General features: G+C 49.3%; 1 protein-coding gene across 2 annotated transcripts in view; it reads left to right on the top strand.

Annotated features, from left to right (window-relative positions):
- Positions 1-2,927: 2,927 nt before the first annotated feature.
- ABAT (4-aminobutyrate aminotransferase) overlaps positions 2,928-18,650 on the top strand; it is an 80,042-nt gene continuing 64,319 nt past the window's right edge. For both annotated transcript variants that reach the window (XM_059415341.1, XM_059415342.1), the window contains exon 1: positions 2,928-3,041. The gene's annotated coding sequence lies outside the window, so the exon portion shown is untranslated. The remainder of the gene's footprint in view (positions 3,042-18,650) is intronic.

The raw sequence follows: 18,650 nt of genomic DNA, 5'->3' as shown, positions 1-18,650 counted from the left end.
AAGACAGCCACAGACGATGCATAGGTGAAGGGGTATCGCTGCGTGCCAATAAAACTTTACTTACGCACAGTGAAATTTGAATTTCAGTGTCATTTTCATGTGAAAGGAAATATTATTTATTTTTACTTTTTCCTACCATTTAAAATATAAAACCCACTTCATATCATAGCTTGCAGGTCATATAAAACAGATGGTGGGCTGCATTGGGCTTAAACTTTTGCTTTCTTGTTTTCCATTTTATTTAGTTATTTAGTTATTTGACAGATATAGAGATAGAGAGCACAAGTAGGCAGAGCGGCAGGCAGAGGGAGAGGGAGAAGCAGGCTCTCCACTGAGCAGGAAGCCCGATAAGGGGCTCAATCCCAGGACCCCGGGACCCAAGCTGAAGGCAACCGCTTAACTGACTGAGCCACACATGATCCCCTTGTTTCCATTTTAAATGTTTTTTCTTGGTTATAGGAGCAATATATATTTGTTATAGAATAATTAGAAGTTAGTGATATGTAAATAAAGTAAAATGAGAATCATCTATAATTTTAACATACAGCTATAACTATTTATACTAAAGAGAATTTTTTTTTCTCTCTCTCTCAATCTGTATTGGTGCTGTCCAATGCAATAGCCACTAGCTACATAATGATGATTTGGCCTGAAACAAAAATTAAATAAAATCTAAATTTTAGACACTCAGATGACTAGTATATTTGTAAAGTCTTCAATACCCATGTATGGCCAATGGCTACCATCTTGGACAGGACCGATACAGAACATTTGTGCCACCACAAAGTTCTGTCAGACAGCACTGATCTATCCAGGTCTATTTACATCAATTTAACAAATACAGGATAACACCAAATAAAGTTTTTTGGTAGATACCTTTGTTCACTTAATATTTTGAGATGACATTTTCATACCACTTGATAGTCAATACTTATGTCTCATTGGTGGAATTCTGTTCATGTCCCTTGAGAGTCTCTGTGATTGTACTGTTGTTTCCAGTTTTTTGCTACAATAAACAAAATGCCAGTAAACCATTTTATCCCTAAACCTTTGCACCATTCATTGTTCAGGAAAATGTTTTTAATAGGAATACCCAGTTTCTCTCCAGGAAGGCTCCAATCATTTGTATTCCCATCAGCAATTCATGAAATTGTCCACTTCCTTGAAACCCCCTACTATATAGTATAGTATATACTACTATTACATATATGGTATAAATATAGTATATATATACTACTAGTAGTATATATAGTATAACCTACTATTATATATATAGTATATAGTATATATAGTATATATACTATATATATATATATAGTATATATAGTATAACCTACTATTATAAATAATAGTAGTAATAATAATAAAAATTAGGCCATTCTGGTAGATGACGTTTTTCCATCTCTTATGCCTGCCTTTCTTTGACAAACTTAATTTCCTCCTATGTTCATTGACCATTTTATTTCTTTGGGCAGGTTTTGGACAGTAAAGAGGATTATCTACATGGCTTAGATTTTAAGGAAAAATTGATAGATTTATAACCCAGGCCTCATAAAGTTCTGCAAGCAAGGTGGCAGGATTAACATGCCAAAAAATATTGTCAAAGCTCTCTCAATTTCAGCAGAACCTTGGATCAATTATATTTTCTGTCTGTTCCTTTGGATGATTCTTATTTATTGTTTCTTTTTGGTCCCTATCCTCATAGACCACACCAGAGAGCAGGTAGTGTGTTGCTGTTGGTTTTGGTTTTTGGTTTTTGTTTTTATTTTGTTTTGCTGTTTGGCTGTTTTTTTATTTGCTTATTTGTTTGTTCTTTACTTGTCTTAATTCCTAGAACAACAGTCCTTGCCTAACCAGAGGTAGGGTAGCCTGGATTCCTGGAAAGCAGAAAGGAGGGATCTCAGGTTCCTGCAAGATACCAGCAGACTAAAGAAACAATGACTGATCAGGATGAACAGGGAAAACCAAGCTATGCTCTTCTGTGGCCTTTTAGGGTCTGGAATTTTCATTCATTATGAGCTCTTGGTGATCACATGTTGTTCTGATGGGCAGTTTGTGTGTCTTTGACTCTACCACTGAATGAATGCATCCTCTTTCCAAATCCCTTTAGAAAGCTACTGGGCTATCAGTCGTTCACCCTTTAATATTAACTAGCTTTCCTATTGCATTTTAATTTATATAAAATCACCTTCATCACATCTACAATCTCATTTACACCCACGAAGGAGGTACTGTCACTATCGTCTTCCTTTGCTCTTAGGGAAACGGAGAATGGGGTAGGTTGGGTGATCTGCCCGAGATCATGCAGACGGAACCATGGACTCTTAGTCCAGTGCTCTTTGCATTGCCTCCAGGGTGCACAAGCTATTTCTCTCGTGGAGCTGGTTGGGCAGGAGGTATTAAGCGAATGGCAACTGGGAGGGCTGAGCGAGAGGGCCCTGAACGCCCGCCCCGGAGGGTGGCGGTGCAGAGAGGGGCAGGGCATCATACGACACTGAATCCGGATCTCGGGTTCCAGAGCCTGGGCGCGGGGTGCAGGTGAGGCAACTACACTCACTCGCAGCCCCCAGGACCCAGGATAGAGAGGACAGGAGGTAATTAAGGTCTAGGTGAAATCAACCTATAGAGCCGCCCCCTTTTAGAGACGCTCTTTCCACCCTCCATCAGATAGGCTCCCCTCCGGCCTGACGAGGGTCCTCAGCCTCCTCCTCCCCAGCCCTAACCCTCGCTCCCGGCCCTCGCGGTCCCTCCTCCAGGCCCCCGGCTCCTTCGCCCCCGGAGGCCGGACTCTGCCCCCGCCCTGCCTTCCCCCTCCCCCCCGGGGGCGGTGGCCCGTGGCGGGCACGTTCATTGGCTGCGGCGCGAACGAGGGCCGGGGCCGGCAGCGCTGATTGGCTGGCGCGGCTCGGCGGAGCCAGGAAACCCCGCGAGTCGCTGGGGGAAGTGGGGCAGAGACTGGACGCACCCGGAGCTCAGAGCGCAGGGACCTCAAGTCGGAGCCCCGCAGATCCGAGTCCGCAGACCCGAGCCCGGGCCTTGAGGTAAGCGCACCGCGCCGGGTAGCGTGGGGGCGGGCCCGTCCACGCGAGACGGGTCCTTTGGCCATGCATCCAGGGAGCAAAAACGGGGCGTCTTCCTCCAGAATCGGGGCCCTCATCCACTGGAGACGCGGGTCCCCTCCCCCAAAAAGAGAGGGTCTCTCACCATCCAGAGAGCAGAACAGCCTCTTTTCCCATCAGAAATGGGCTCTTTCAGTCCTAGCCCCAGGTTCTAGAGATAGGATTCCGCTCCCTAATTTACCCCTTGGAATGGAATGTACCCTCCCAAAGTGGGGTCCAACCTCCGCACGTATCTAGGCGCCCCCCCCCCCCCTCAATCTCTTCGGAGACGGACGCACCTTCCGCCTCCCTCAGAAACTAAGTTTGGATCTCTTCTCCCACCCATGCTTCGGAATGATAAGGGTCTTAGATAGATAGATCACAGATAACAGTATCCTCCCTCCAGGGAAAATGAAAGCCCCCAGATGTTCTGGGAAATAAGCCCTTCCTCAAGACAGGGAAATCTCAGGGCAGAGACTCTGCATGTCACCCTCAAACCCAATAGGGATCTCCCTGCCTACCCCACCTCAGCATCTGGACTCTGGGATTTGTCTTCAGATAAATGATGATTCCGTTCCCCTCCCCCACCCCACCCAAGACCCCCTTCCCACCCTTTACAGAGAAATGCTTGCGGCAAACACCACCCCGTTAAAGCACATTGGGGAGGGTACCGTCTTCCTCCAACAAATGTAAGGCCAGGGACTTTCATACTCAGCAATAGGACAAGGGTCTGGCCACCCATCAGGACGGAGTCACCCACCTCACTCCACCTCTCTCTAACCCTTTCAAGAGACAGCCTCTCACTAGCACTCTACACCCACTCCCCCTGCCTTTCCCAAATCCCATCCTTACCGACTAGACTCCCACACCTCACTGCTGCACCTAATTCCATCTCACCTTTCTTCTCCCGCCCTGGCCAGAGATGAGTCCAGAGGAGGTTTGATAAGAATGAAGCCCTTAAAGCCAAGATCCTGAGCCTAGGGAGGATCCTTCTACTGCCCTCTGAACTCTGACTGCAGAGATGGCCTCTGAGGCAGTAGGACCACCAGGGACCCCCCCCCCACTCCCCTCACACAAAGGGCTGGTGTTCAGGATATTCTCCCCTGAGGCAGTCCAACCTCTCCCCTGGAGAAGGGAGTGTCACATGCAGAGAGGAAGACCCCAGCTTGCCCCTTTACCCACAGCTCCAGTGGGCACTGCTCAGTAGAATTCCCTGGGCACTTGGCCAAAGCAGGTAGATGCTACAGGAACCATCCACTGGCTGGAGAGAGTGTTGGCTTTGCTGGGCTAAGGGTCAGGGTGTTGGTGACTTCAGGGGGGGGCGGAACAGCTCTTCTCCGGCAGGCAAGCGTGGAGGACAGGAACGAGAAAGGCAAGGAGCTTTGCCTTGCTCTTTAGAGCTGCACCTGGGACATGAGGTATGGAGAAATGCGTGTCCTGGATGCTCAAAGAGGTCAGCCCCGGGGAGAGGTAAGACTGGAGTTCTAAGCTTCTGGATTAAAGGACTTCTAGAGGGCTTCTAGATTGAAGATCCTGCCCCTTCTTTTGAAGGTTGAGCGAACAGAGGCAGAAAGGGGAAGATACTTGCTCAAGGTCATCCGGCCAGTGGGTTGCAAAGCTAGTCACAGTCTCTCCCAGGATTGTGGGGTACTGGCATCCAGGACAGGAGCTCCGGTCCTCACATTTACAGCTGGGACTGCTGGGATTGACCTCTCCACTTGTCAGAGGTTGTATAGAGGCTCCGAGAATGTTGCGCAGCTTAGAGGGGGCAGAGCTGAAATGCAGCACTGCCCCCCGCCAGCAGACCACCTTGTAGAATCCACTCCTGGGGGTCTGCACTTAACTGCTTACCCCATGGGAGCTTTATGCTGAGCCCTCCACCGCACTGACACTTGCCAAAAGCCAAATCGACCGAGGATGGTGGATGAGATGGGTTGCAATGTGCTGGTGCCCAAGACTGCAGCCGGGGCCTCAGTTGTGTAGCTGGGTTTGCTCCGGGAACTTTGCACAGGCCCCTTCCCTCCTGTCCCTGCAGCTATCTCATACCCCTGTTCAGAGCACAGCTTTTGTTCCTGAGGCACTGAATGGGGCCAGAGCTGAAACTGGCCGCAGGGCTCCAGAACCACCCAGCTGGGCAACAGTGACCAGGTCCCTGCAGATGGGAGGGTCTTGAGGCAGGGGCTTCCCCCTGCCTCCAGCTAAAGGGCTGGCAGTTATGCTCCAGTTTAGAGGAGGGAGCCCTGTGCAAGCTGCCAAGGTCAAAGTTCAGAGCATGATGGGGGCTGGAGTGCATAGGGGTCAAGAGATCGGTCCCTGGACTCCTCTTATCTGGGTCTAGAGCCCAGATCTGCTACTTAGTGTGTGATCTTGAAGAGATTTTTAACCTTATCTACATAAAACGAGTTAATCCTCGTAAAGTGTGTAGCCTCTGCAACAAATGGGTGGGAGCAATGATTGTGATTTCAAGTGCAAAGTCATAAAACCTTTGTGCTTTTAGGACCGCAGACCGCGGTGGTCCGATGAGCCAAGAGTGTATGGCTGGGGAGCCTCAGGCAGGCCATTCCCTCTCTGGGGCTCACTTCCCTCATCTTTGAATGAGGTTTGTTGGGGGGCAGGCATCAGATAAGAGAGAGCCGCAGAGCAGGCCTTCTTATCCTTGGCAGTATGGACATTGGGGGCGGAATAATTCTCTGTCTTGGAGGCCATCCTGTGCACTGAGGGAGTTGAGTTCCATTCTGGCCCCTCGTTACTAGATGCCAGTACGAGCCTGTCTGGCTATGCCAACTAAACTGTCTCCAGGCATTGGCAGACGTCCTCTGGGGGACAGAATGACACCCGCCTCTCCCACTGAGAACTGCTGGCCTAACGCACGTGTTTTGCATATCCTTGATGCTTCTCCTTCTTGGGCCTCCTTGTTCTGCTTCCTGCATGATGGAGGGGGTGGTGTCTAGCCGCTGAGCCTCTCCGCATTAACAGCGATCTCAGTCCTTCACATACAACACAACTTTACTGTGCATTGACCCGGCCTCCCATTTCACAGATGAGCAAACTAAGGCTCAAAGGGGTGAAATGGCCTGCCTAAGGGCATTACCCCCTTCCCTGCTAGAGGTCAAAGAAATGTTCATGCCAGCAGCAGTTTCAGAAATAACCTGGTTCTGGAGCCTTCTTCAGAAGGTCCTCTGGCCTTCTTTTCCAGAACTCGCACTGCCCTCCCACCGCTAGGACTCTCCTGGAGCAGTGCTCACTCGTGCATGTAGCTCGGCGAACACAGGAACGTTTACTGCAGAACTTTGCAGCACCAGCACGGGGAGGGGCTACAGCCCAGTGCGTTCACACGGGGAAATGAGCAGTCTTTTTAGAAAAATGAGGGAGATGTACATTCCTGACCTGGAAAGTTCCCCGAGACGTTTAGTGAAAACAATAAAGTTGCAGAATTAATATATACAGTATAAAAAAAAGATACATGTGAATGCGTAGGAGAATTAGTCAGGCAAGAAAGGGGCACAAAAGAGGCATGTAGGGACGCCTGGGTGGCTCAGTGGGTTAAAACCTATGCCTTTGGCTCAGGTCATGATCCCAGGGTCCTGGGATCGAGCCCCGCATTGGGCTCTCTGCTCCGCAGGAAGCCTGCTTCCCTCTCTCTCTGTCTCTCTGCCTGCCTCTCTGCCTACTTGTGATCTCTGTCTGTCAAATAAATAAATAAAATCTTAAAAAAAAAAAAAAAAGAGAGAGATGTATATGTAAGAATATACACACGGGGGAAGACGAAGGGGAGGAACCCTCCAGCCGGCTTCCCGTGCATTACAGATGAGCAAAGCACAGCACCCAGAGGTTGACAGACTTGCTCTGAGTCACTCTGCCAAGAGGTATGGCCATGGGACCCCAGCCCACAGGAGGAGCCCCACCGCTGTTCCCAGGGTCAGCATACTGGGTGCAGGTGAGGTCTGCGGACCGCACATTCCTGCCTGGACCTGTCCATCTCTCTGGGGAAGTGCCATGCCAGCAGTCTCAGTGGCTGAAACTTGGGCCTCTGTACTTCCCGAGAGTTCGGAAGCCACGAGAGAGGAATCTGAGGCTTCCCTGTCCCAGGCTGAACTTCTGCCCTGGCTCTAGGGAACTCGTCAGCATTCCAGTGGGCTCTGGGGTCACAGCGCCCACAACTGAACGGGGCTCCTGCCAGCATGACCGTGTCACGGGACCACTACACTTCTCAGCATCTTATTTCCCCAACTTTGGAAAGGGGTTAATAGTGGAAAGCAGAAAGGAAAGAGGTGGGAAGCGGGCAGTAATAGGACCTGCTCATCACCGAGCCGGCTTGAGTATCTCCCTGAGGGAATTCACCGAACAATGTTCCAACACCTGGTGTTCTCTGCTGCTACGAACACGTACCTGCAAGTTTTGGGTTTTATTTGTTTTTAAAGATTTTATTTATTTATTTGACAGAGATCACAAGTAGGTAGAGAGGCAGGCAGAGAGAGAGGAGGAAGCAGGCTCCCCACTGAGCAGAGAGCCTGATGAGGGTCTCAATCCCAGGACTCTGAGATCATGACCTGAGCCGAAGGCAGAGGCTTTAACCCATTGAGCCACCCAGGTGCCCCACATGTTTTGGTTTAAAGGCAGTTTGGGTTTCCTTTCTTTTGGCTGTATGTCCAGGCATGAACCAGTCAGGTCACATGATCAGTCACATGGTAACTCTTTGTTCAACCTGTTGAGGAACTGCCAAACGGCACCATTTTACGTTCCCACCAGCAGCGTGCGAAGGTTCCAATTTTTCCGCATCCTTACCAACGCTTGCTGTTTTCCAATTATTATTATTATTATTATTATTACTGTAACCGCCGTTCCAGCAGGTGTGAAGTGGTATCTCGTTGTGGTTTCGATTTGCAGTTCCCTAGTGACATGGAGCGTCTCCTCGTGTGCTTGTTGGCCATTGGTGTACTTTCTTGAGAGAAACATCTATTTAAGTCCCTTGCTCATTTTTGAGTTGTCTTTTGTGGTTGGGGTTTTATTGTTGTTGTTGTTGTTTTTAATATTCTATTTATTTATTTAGAGAGCTGGTGCATGTGGGGGCAGAGGGAGAAGGAGAGAATCCCAGCAGACTCCACTATGTGGGGCTTGGTCCCACAACCCTAAGACCATGACCTGAGTCAAAGTCGAGAGTCAGACACTCAACTGACTGAGCCACCCAGGTTCCCCTTGTGGTTGAGTTTTAAGAACTTTTTATATACATTACTGTGTGTTGTATTGCCATTTCCTCTTGCATGGAGGCATTTGCTCAGCTCCTGTGGGTCAGGCTGTCTTGTGACCTTGGGATACCAAGGTGACTATAATAGTTACTGCCCCCAAGGGGCTCCCAGTTTAGAGCAAAGTTTCTCAACCTCAACCCTACTAACTCTGGGGACTATCCTGCGCGTGTTAGGATGTTTAGCATCATCCCTGATGCCTATCCCACTAAAAGCCAGTAGCACACTCCCACCCCCCATATTTGGACAACCAAAAACGTCTCCAGACATCACCAAATGTCCCATGGGGGCAGACTTGTCTCTGGTAGAGAACCACTGGTTTAGAGGCTAAGATAGGTGTGTATATCTACAATTTCAGTCCTGTCTCTTGTGCATAAGAGGGTTCATGGTGGACCTTCAGGACATACTTGGATGTTGGGTGGGTGATTGGATGGGTGGATGGATAGATGGATGGATGCACGGACACAACCACTTTGTTGGTTAGATAAAGGGATGGTTGAGTGTGTAAATGGACAAATGAATAGATGAATACAATTTACAACGCCCAGACATGTGCCTGAAATTCTACTATGGGAAAACAAAACAGTGTTCTTCAAACTGCAATATTCTATCCTTTCTCTCCTCCTAGCATAGAGGTTCTCACGCTTGAGTATAAGAAGCCCTGGAGGGCTTGTTAACTCACAGATTGGTGGGCCTCACCACCAGATTCATTAGAGTCACTGGCCTGGCAGAACACTCCCAACCTGGTTTCCATGTTCTTTGAGAACCCTGTACCCGAATCCCCCACCTCGCCAACCTGTCCTTTCTCAGGGGTCTGTAGACTTAACTGCCAACTCCTCCCACTTAGGCGCTCGTGCTAATTACCTTGGACTATTGGCAGTGTGCTGGAAATCTGTTCCGTGGCCACATTGAGAATTTCTTCAAAGCTGGGACCCACTGTGTCCTAGCTCCTCACTTCTGGGAATGTGTTACAGTGCCCCGTAGCATCACAGCATCTGGATACTCATTAGAAATTCAGACAGTTGGGGGTGCCTGGGTGGCTCAATTGTTTAGGTGACCAACTCTTGGTTTCAGCTCAGGTCCTGACCTCAGGGATTAAGCCCTGAGGGGGGCTCTGTACTCGGTGGGGAGTCTGCTTGAAATTCTCTCTCTCTCCCTCTGCCCCTCCTCCTGCTCGCTCACTCTCTCTCTAAAATAAATAAGTAAATCTTAAAAAAACACACACACACAAAGAAAAGAAATGCAGACTACTGGACCCTACAGAGGCCTACAGAATGTAAATCTGCAATTTAATAGTGACCCAGTTTGGCGGTAAAGGGTGGGAGCTGGCATTCGTGGTCACATTCAAGTTTGGAAATCTTGTCCTAAGATATCTTTGTCACCCCCACAACTCAGAGCGAGGCCTTGCTTAGCTTTGCCAGTGAGCTACACTGGCAGCGCTTGATACAGTATAAATGAGGTCCGGCTGGAACATCACGGGCATTTCTGGTCGTTCCTGTCTTTGCCTCATGCACTTTATCTCTTGGAATGTCTGAACCAAAGGCTTGACCTGTGAGAAAACAGAGGTCCAGAGGAGCAGGGCCTTGCTCAAGGTCACAAGATGATTATGAAGCAGAACGGAGATTGCCATCCATTCCCTCGAGGGGAGCAGGACCCTGAGGGGTTGATGGGCCACCGTGGTGACACAGCATGGCTCGGGAGGGTGGCATTCAGAAGTGGCTGGGCTTGCTCTTCCAAAGCAGGGGAAAAAATGGGAGATGACTTAAAAGTAGGCCAAGAGCCTGGGTGACTCAGTCGGTTAAGCATCTGCTTTCAGCTCAGGTCATGATCTCAGGGTTCCAGGATCCAGCCCCCACACTGGATTCTTTGCTCCATGGGGAGCTGGCTTCTCTCTCTCCCTCTGCCCCCTCCCTACTTGTGCACTCACTTGCTCTTTCAAATAAAATCTTTAAAAGTAAAAGAAAAGCAAGCCAAGAAACAAATTGAGTGGTATGCTTTCATTTACTCAACAAGTTTTTATTGGGTACTCCACAGACACCAGACGCTGGCATTGTGTATTTGGTATTGAGTGAAGACAGCAAGGTCTTGCCCTTAGTGGCTTCTGTCCTGGTGAGTGGTCCCATCACCCAAAGTCCATTCACTCATTACTGTGGCCTTTAGTTGCACAACTTCCGTGTGTCCTGCAGAGTACTAGGGGTGTGTGTTTGCGTGACGAGGGAGAGATAGAGACCCAGCTGCTACACCAGAGGTTCTTCTAGGCTGACTGTGGGGAGACAGACCAGAACATCTGCCGTTCAGCGAGATGCATCCTGGGGAGGCTGGGAGAACTTAGAGTCTGGAACTCAGAGAAACCCTGGGGATGCTAGGGAAGAAATTGCAGGCAGAAATGGCAAGACAGATAGTCTCAGAGAGACTGAGAAACAGAGAGAATTTGAGCAGAGCCTCAGAGACATCACTGAAAATTGTAAAAAAGACAAATCTTCAGGGGTATCAGGTGGCTCAGTTGGTTAAGCATCTTGTGTGCCTTGGGCTCGGGTCATGATCCCAGGGTCCTAGGATTGAGTCCCATGTCTGGCTCTCCACTCAGCAGGGAGCCTGCTTCTCCCTCTCCCTTTGCTGGCCACTGTCCCTGCTTCTGTGCATGCGCATGCGCTCTCTCTGTCAAATAAATAAAATCTTTAAAAAAAGGAAGAAGTCTTCAGATTAAAAAAGAGTAAAATCATGACTCCTATGCAGACACAGAAGCACTGGATTAGGATTGTGTTAAGCTCACTCAGTGAGGGGCCCAAGTAGATGTTAGAACCAGTTCAAAGGCGAAGTCAACTAAATTGTGTATGGAGGAAAGGTGTGTTGAGATGAATTGCAAATGGAAGCGGAAAATGATCGGACACACAGAATTTGCTCGTCTATCAGTTTGCTACAACTTACAAAGAATTGGAAAAAAATAGCTCAAAGATAACGAACAAGGCTAGAACCAGATAACCAGAAAGTTTGTATTGTATGTAGATAATGCATAATATTCCATTAAGACACAGTTCCCCCCCTCCCCCCATAAAACCAGTGTTTAGAGGATGGTGGAGGCTTTCAGTGAGCACAGGGTGAGTGAATGAGGAGAGGGGAAGCTGCAGGAGGGCCAGGTCGTGGACACCCAGGTGACTGATGATAGTGTGTGGACTTGACGCAGAGACCAGTAGGGAACCGTGCAAGGGTTTTAAGCAAGGAGGTGACCTGATTTGATTAGCACCAAAGAAAGATCCTTCCGGAAGCTGGGTGGAGAGCAGACTCCAACTATAGGTGGATCAGAGAAGCCTGATAAAAGACAAGATGACAGGGACATCACCTCAAGTAAGGCTTGGCACATGTCTTCTGTAAAGGGCCAGATAGTAAGGACTTGAGCCTTTGCAGGCCATACAGTTAACAATCACAACTACTTACCTGTACCACGAGCAGCCAGAGACAGTCTAATGAATGAGCAAGGCTGTGTTCTAATAAAACTTTATTTACATAGATGGGCCAGTGGACCGGATGTCTTCCCCCACCACCAGCCCTCCACCACGGTTTGTCCATTTCTGACCTAGAGTGGTAGTAGAGTAGCTAGAGCTGTCCATGGTTTTGACAGGCCTACAGATCCGTCCTCTGCCTAGATCTCTAGAACCCATTAGTAGCTCTACTGGAGGGAGCCTAGGGACACCTTCTCCCATTAGCCTCTGAGCACGAGTTCCCTGAGGGAACCAGGCAACCCTTGGGGCAGATCCCTGGCCTTTCAGCAAAAGCTTTTAGGACCTCAAAACTCCTCTGGAGACAGGATTGGCCGAACAGCCTCTTCCAAGCAGCCAAAAGAGCAAGCCACCTCGGGAGGGCTGTTCCTGTGTGGGAACAGAGCCTGCCTCCCCTCTCCTTGCCCAGAGCTGTAAATAGCTCTCTGCTGGCTTTGCAGGCTGAGCGCCCTTCTGGGGACGGGCTGGAAATGAGCACACCAAGGCAAGGAGCGCTTGTGCAAATTACCGCCTGCACGTGGGGTTTGCGAGCCTGGCATCCTGCCCCAGCCCTAAGTGCACAGTCCTCCCAGGGACCAAAAGCAGGGCTCACATGAGAGCGGCACGTACAAGGACGTAGATGTTCTGCTCTGGGGACAAGGTGTGGGAAGGATTCAGAGCTAGGATCTCAGAGTAACCACAAGCTAGAGGGAGAGGGGAAATGTTCTGAAGACCCTGGACTCTGCCTACCCTGATGCAAGGACTCATAAATAGTGGCTGTTTGTGTTTGCCTAGGATTCAGTGGATTTTAGGGCTATGGCTAGGGCTGTTCTAAGGGGTATATTTGGTCATGTCCCTGAAGGAAAGACTGGTCAAACTGCAGAGGTGGCAGACTTGCCCTGGCTCTCAGAGTAACAACACCATGTCTACGGAGCGACCCAGGCATACGGACTCCGAGGCCCCGGGCCTGACCCTGAGCCACACGGGTGCCACTGTGTCCATCGTCCCCATCCCCCAACCCTCCATCTGAGCTCCGTTTACTTCTCAGTCATCGGGAATAATAACGTCCTATCCCTTGACCAGCTGCTGTGGCAAATGAGAAAGCAGAATTAAAAAGTCAGAAATGCTGAGTAAGACCAGCAGTAGGCAGAGGAAAGTCTGAAGCTCACAAAGAGCTCGGATTATTAGTAGTCATTGATCTCTTTCAGCCGAGTGCCCCGCCTCACGGGGCACAGTCGAGGGCCTGCCGGGAGTATGGGTTGGGGTCTGTTTCTTCGTTGTTCCTGTGGGCTCAAGGGAAAGGTCACGTCTGTTGTGGGCTTCCTGGAGGCGCTGGAGATGGTGACTTCTGGACCTCAGTTTCCTCATCTGTAAAATGGCCACAATGAACAACGTATTGGCGGTTACCGGGTAGGAAGGTCAGGGTGAACGTGGCTGAATACTTTCTACCTGCCAGACACCAGGCTCTGTTTGGATGATCTCATTTGACGCTTTCAGTACCCAGATGGGAAGGTCCTCGTGTGGATGAAGGCAGAATCAGAGGGTTTTTTTTTTTTTTTTTTTTTAAATTTTTATTTATTTATTTGTAAGAGAGAGAGAGTGAGAGCGAGCACAGGCAGACAGAGTGGAAGGCAGAGTCAGAGGGAGAAGCAGGCTCCCTGCGGAGCAAGGAGCCCGATGTGGGACTCGATCCCAGGACACTGGGATCATGACCTGAGCCGAAGGCAGCTGCTTAACCAACTGAGCCACCCAGGCGTCCCGAATCAGAGGGTTTTAAATTCCTTGGCAAAGGTCCGAGGTAGGAAGGCCCAGAAACTGGACTTGACCCGAGACCTGCCTGGCTCCAAAACCCATCTTCAAATGTGTGACCTCCGAGGGCTAGAGTCAGAATCTGGCTCCTTCCCTTCCCATGCCTTTATCTGTCCACTCTATATGTACTTACTCTGTTTTTAAGTGATAATTTATTTTCTGAATAGGCCAGGTAGCACGCAGTAAAATACTCCAACAGTAGAACTTACAAAGAAAAGAAAAGTAAATTTCCCTCCTTTATGCACATCTCCTGGGTCTCTTCCTTTCCCTCGAGGCAGCTCCACTATTTTAAAAGGGATCACTGTTTTGCACTTTGGGTTTTTTCTTTTTTCGTTTTCGTTTTGTTTTGTTAGGGGAGGAGGAGCAGAGGGGAGACAGAGAATCTTAACCAGACTCCCCTCTGAGCTCAATCCCAAGACCCTGAGATCACAACCTGAGCTGAAATCAAGAGTGAGCCACCCAGGTGCCCCTCACACTTTGGTTTTTTTTTTATCCTTAATATATTGCACGGGGCTCTTGTTACCCTTTTCCATGGCTGCAGAAAATTCCGTGCTGTCGGCTACTACTTACTTATCCCACCAGCCCCTGTCGACAGGCTCCGCATCGTTCCCAGTATCTTGCCATCCCGGAGGAGGCAGCAACAGACAGCGATGTGCATAGTTATTTCACACACATGCAAATATTTCCGGAGCATAAATTCCTAGAAGTGGAATTGCTGCATCAAAAGCTATGTTGTGTAGGGTTTTTTTTTTCCCCCAAATCCTTTCTGGAAACCTTTTTCTTATTAAATATAACATGCATATGGAAACATACACAAAACGGAAAAGAACGACTCAGTCTTTTCTCGCGGAGCTAGCGGTCCTATAAATGCAGCCGAGTCAGGGAGCAGACTGCCCTCCGGGAGCCGGAAACAGCAGGCTCCTTCTGCCCTTTGTAAGCATGATTCTAGCCGCAGGGAAGCCCTTCCATTCTCTCCCAGAGTCTGTCCTTGCCCTGGCCTAGCGCTCTTGTATATGTACTACCTGGGGAGGCATGCTTCATGACAGATTAGTTCTGTCGGTTTTTTTCCACTGCGTCTAGCTTCTCCCGCATGCCGGGACATCTGGGATTTATCCAGGCTACGCCCGAGAGTTTTGTCCATTCGTTTTCACTGTTGGCAGGTTGTCAGGGTGTGCACGGGCCCTCATTTCCCTTATCTTCCCCACGGCTGCATTTGCGTTGTTCGCGGTTTGAGACCTGTCTTCATCTGCCCCGGCGCCATGACAAAATACATAGTTCCGGAAGCTGAAGGTCCACGATTAGGGTGCCAGCCCCGTCCGGTTCCGGCAAGGGCTCTCATCCTGGCCATCTTCTCACTGTGTCCCCACAGGGCAGAGACAGCACCCCGGTGTCTCTCCTCCCTACAATGACACTAATCCCACCATGACAGCTCCACTAGCGCCACCTCATCCCAACCCACCTATCTCCCAAGCGCCCCATCTCCAAATACCATCACGCTGAGGGGTGGGGCTTCGCTCTATGAAGGAGGAAACACGATGGGATCCACAGCAAGGCTGGTTACACATAGTGCTGCCATGAGCACAAAGTGTCTGCCCGATTTCGGCCTCCACCAGCCATTGCATGAGACTTCCAGTCTGCTGCATATCCCATCCAGCTCCGATACCTGGACTTGCTATTGTATTTTGTCATTTGAGCCATTCTGGTGGGTGTGTAGTGGTTTTTAAAACTTCCCTACTGGGGAACCTGGGTGGCTCAGTGGGTTAAAGCCTCTGCCTTCGGTTCAAGTCATGATCCCAGGGGCCTGGGATTGAGTCCCACATCGGGCTCTCTGCTCAGCGGGGAGCCTGCTTCCCCCTCTCTCTCTGCCTGCCTCTCTGCCTACTCGGGATCTCTGTCTGTCAAATAAATAAATAAAATCTTTAAAAAAAAAAACAAAAAAATAAAAAAAATTCCCTACTTACTCACTGAATTTGATCGTCCCTTCTATGTGTTTCTTGGTCGTTTGGATTTGCTCTTTTATGAAGCGTCCATTCAGATCTTTTGTCCATGTTTCTTTTAAATTGTCTGGGGTTTTTTTCTAACTGCTTTGTAGGAGTCTTTGTCACGCTTGATAATAATCCCTTTGGCAGTTGTGTGTTTTCCAAATAGCTCCTGTCCTGTGGTGTGATTCCCATTTTCCTGGTGACTTCTGGTGATTGGAATTTTTAATTTTTTATGGCTCACCTTATTAATCTTTTCTTTTATGGTTAATGGTTTTTGTGTCCTATTTCAGTAACCTAAGGTCATCCACAGTGCCCCCTCCTAAAAGCCTTGGTGTGTTTTTTGTTTGTTTGTTTTTGTTTTTAAGCCTTTGCGTTTTACCTTTCAGATCTGTTACCACCTGGGGTTGATGTTTATGTCCTGCATTAGGGAGGATCATGACGAATTTTTCTTTCCCTAGAGATAATCTAATTGACCCAATATCACCACCGCTTTGCCGTAGTCTCTTCTGTTCTCAGTTCTGTTGTATTGGTGTTTGTCTTTGACCTCCTTGTCATGTCGTCTTAACCACAGTAGCACTGGAATATGATGGAACGTGCCAGATGCCTTCTAAAGAGAATGCTACTGGGGCACCTGGGTGGCTCAGTGGGTTAAGCATCTGCCCTCGGCTCAGGTCATGATCTCAGGGTCATGGGATTGAGCCCCGCATCGGGCTCTCTGCTCAGCGGGGAGCCCGCTTCCTCCTCTCTCTCTGCCTGCCTCTCTGCCTACTTGTGATCTCTCTCTGTCTTTCAAATAAATAAATAAATAAATAAATAAAATCTTTAAAAAAAAATAAAGAGACTGATACTAACATTTAAACAAAAATGTACTGAGGGCCTAATGTGCTCCCAGATAGTGTAATGTTGGGGATATGGTTTTAAGTACAAGCACAACATAAAGAGTTCTGCGGTCCTGTAAGCAGCCAGACATGAACCAAATAACTATAGAAACAGATGCCATGGCAATGGGGTGGTGCCATAAGAGGGAGAGGCCTGTGGGTCTAAGAGTGTGTGAAGAGGGGACGGGTCAGGGAAGGCTTCCTGGAGGAGGTGTGTCATGAGTTGTATAGGAATTAAGGAATCGGAAGCAAGGGAAGAGCATTTGGGGGTAGTGGGAGCAGCATGTGCAACAGCTCTGAGGCAGAAGCCTACATGAGAAAGACACCAGATCCAAATGGGAGAATGCAGAGGGAGGGGAAGGACTTGTATGAGGAAATTAGAACAGCGAGTGGGGCCAGACCTCCAGATCTCCACATGAAAAGGAGTCCCAGGAGTCCTTTCTGCATACCTAGGGTTGCTTCTTTGCAGGACAAAATGTGCAGCAACCTCTGGAGTGACAGCCCTGTTCATTTAGCTTCGGCCTACAGCATCTGGCACCGAGCACTTGGCTTGTGCCAGCCATGGAAGGGACGGCTCCTCCACGCAGGTCTGCCCAGCACAGCCTTCAGCCCCAGCCTGACAACCATCTCTTGCCTGTTGGGCCCTCCTGGGATGGGCCTGGAGCCAGACGCCGTGCCGTGCCGTGGGCTGGAGCTGTTCCTCTCACTCTTCATAATCATCCCTCCACCCTGGGGAGGCGCTGGTGTCCTCACTCCAGGGATGAGAAAACAGAAGCTCAGAGAGCCTAAGTCACTTGCCTGAGACCACACAGCTGCTAAGGGACAAATATAATAGTCTCCAGCTCTCGAATTTAATTTCTAAACTTGAGTCGTACTTTTTTTTTTTCTTTTCAAAATAAGGAGTAGGTCAGGCTGATGAAGAATTTCACTGTAGCTTTACAGCACTGTTCTGAGTCAGGATTCTAAAACGCCGCCAGATGCATGCCCTGATCTGCACAGAGGGGTATCTAGGCCCAAGACCTCGATCCTGCTCTTGTGAACACTGTCATTTTAATTTGGTAGCCAGCGTGGGGTTTGGGTTCTTTCTAACCGGGGGTAATTAAGGTTTTAATCAAGACGTATGTCTACTGGGATTTTACAGAATTGGGAAGTGGGGAGAGATCCGTATATACACCAGCCCTCAAAAATCTCATTAAAACTGCTCCATCCCTGTTTGGGGACGGGAGATCCAGACGCCGCGGACAAGGCTGACGTTATTTTCATGAATCCAGGCATCTGTTGTGTTCCTCGGGAGTTTTCAAGGCAGTGATTTGTTGGCAAGAGTACGAAGCAGCGGGAAGCTCCAGGGAGGTTTCAGAGCCTGGAGATATGGTGCCATCTGGGAATAAGGATTGGTTTATCCCTCGCTGGACGCTGGGATAGGTCAGGGGGTAAAAATCAAGCCGAATGCAGACTTCTGTGCGTCCCGACCTCCGCCGGCCCGTGCTCCATGTTGGCGCATGCTCTGTGTCCTGGGGGTCTAGGCTGTGCTTGGCGGTCCGGGTGCTGGCTGCGAGTACCCTCAGGAACCCCCTCATGACCCCATGATGTGATTTCAGACCCATTGATCAAACTTGCCCCTGTTCCCCAGAAACCAAGTGCAGGAGCTGGAGTTGGAACTGCTTTGCCGGAACTGTTCTGTGGGTCCCCTTGGAGGGGATGACCTGCCACTGTTCCTTAAGAGAAGGAGATTTCCTCCGGGGGCGACGGTGCCCTGCCCCTCCTCCCACGCTCCAGGACATTTGTCAAGGTCTGGAGACACCTTGGGATGTCACAGCTGCCCCCGGGTGGGGGTGGGGGGTGGGGATGGAGATAGAGGAGCCATAGTGCTGAGGTAGAGAGACCCTGCTTAAAAGCACGCCTTTTCCATACCCTTTCTAGAGTTTTCAGAGGCCGTTTGCTTTGGGGAGTGCATCTCTCCATGATGCCTTGTCCATGGTGACTCGTTCTCGAGGGGTTTCTGGGGGTTCTCCCCAGATCTTTGTGTTGGGAGTCAGTAGAATGCTTTAGATAACATTAGTAAAGAGCTGAACCCGTGGTGTTGGGCTCAGCATAGATTTGATTTGATTTGATTTTTAAAGATTTTTATTTATTTATTTGACAGAGATCACAAGTAGGCATAGAG

Source organism: Mustela nigripes, chromosome 11 (assembly GCF_022355385.1).
Source record: "Mustela nigripes isolate SB6536 chromosome 11, MUSNIG.SB6536, whole genome shotgun sequence".
Classification (NCBI taxonomy): domain Eukaryota; kingdom Metazoa; phylum Chordata; class Mammalia; order Carnivora; family Mustelidae; genus Mustela; species Mustela nigripes.
The sequence above is the reverse complement of the archived record's forward strand: the minus strand, read 5'-3'. Positions and strand labels throughout refer to the sequence as shown.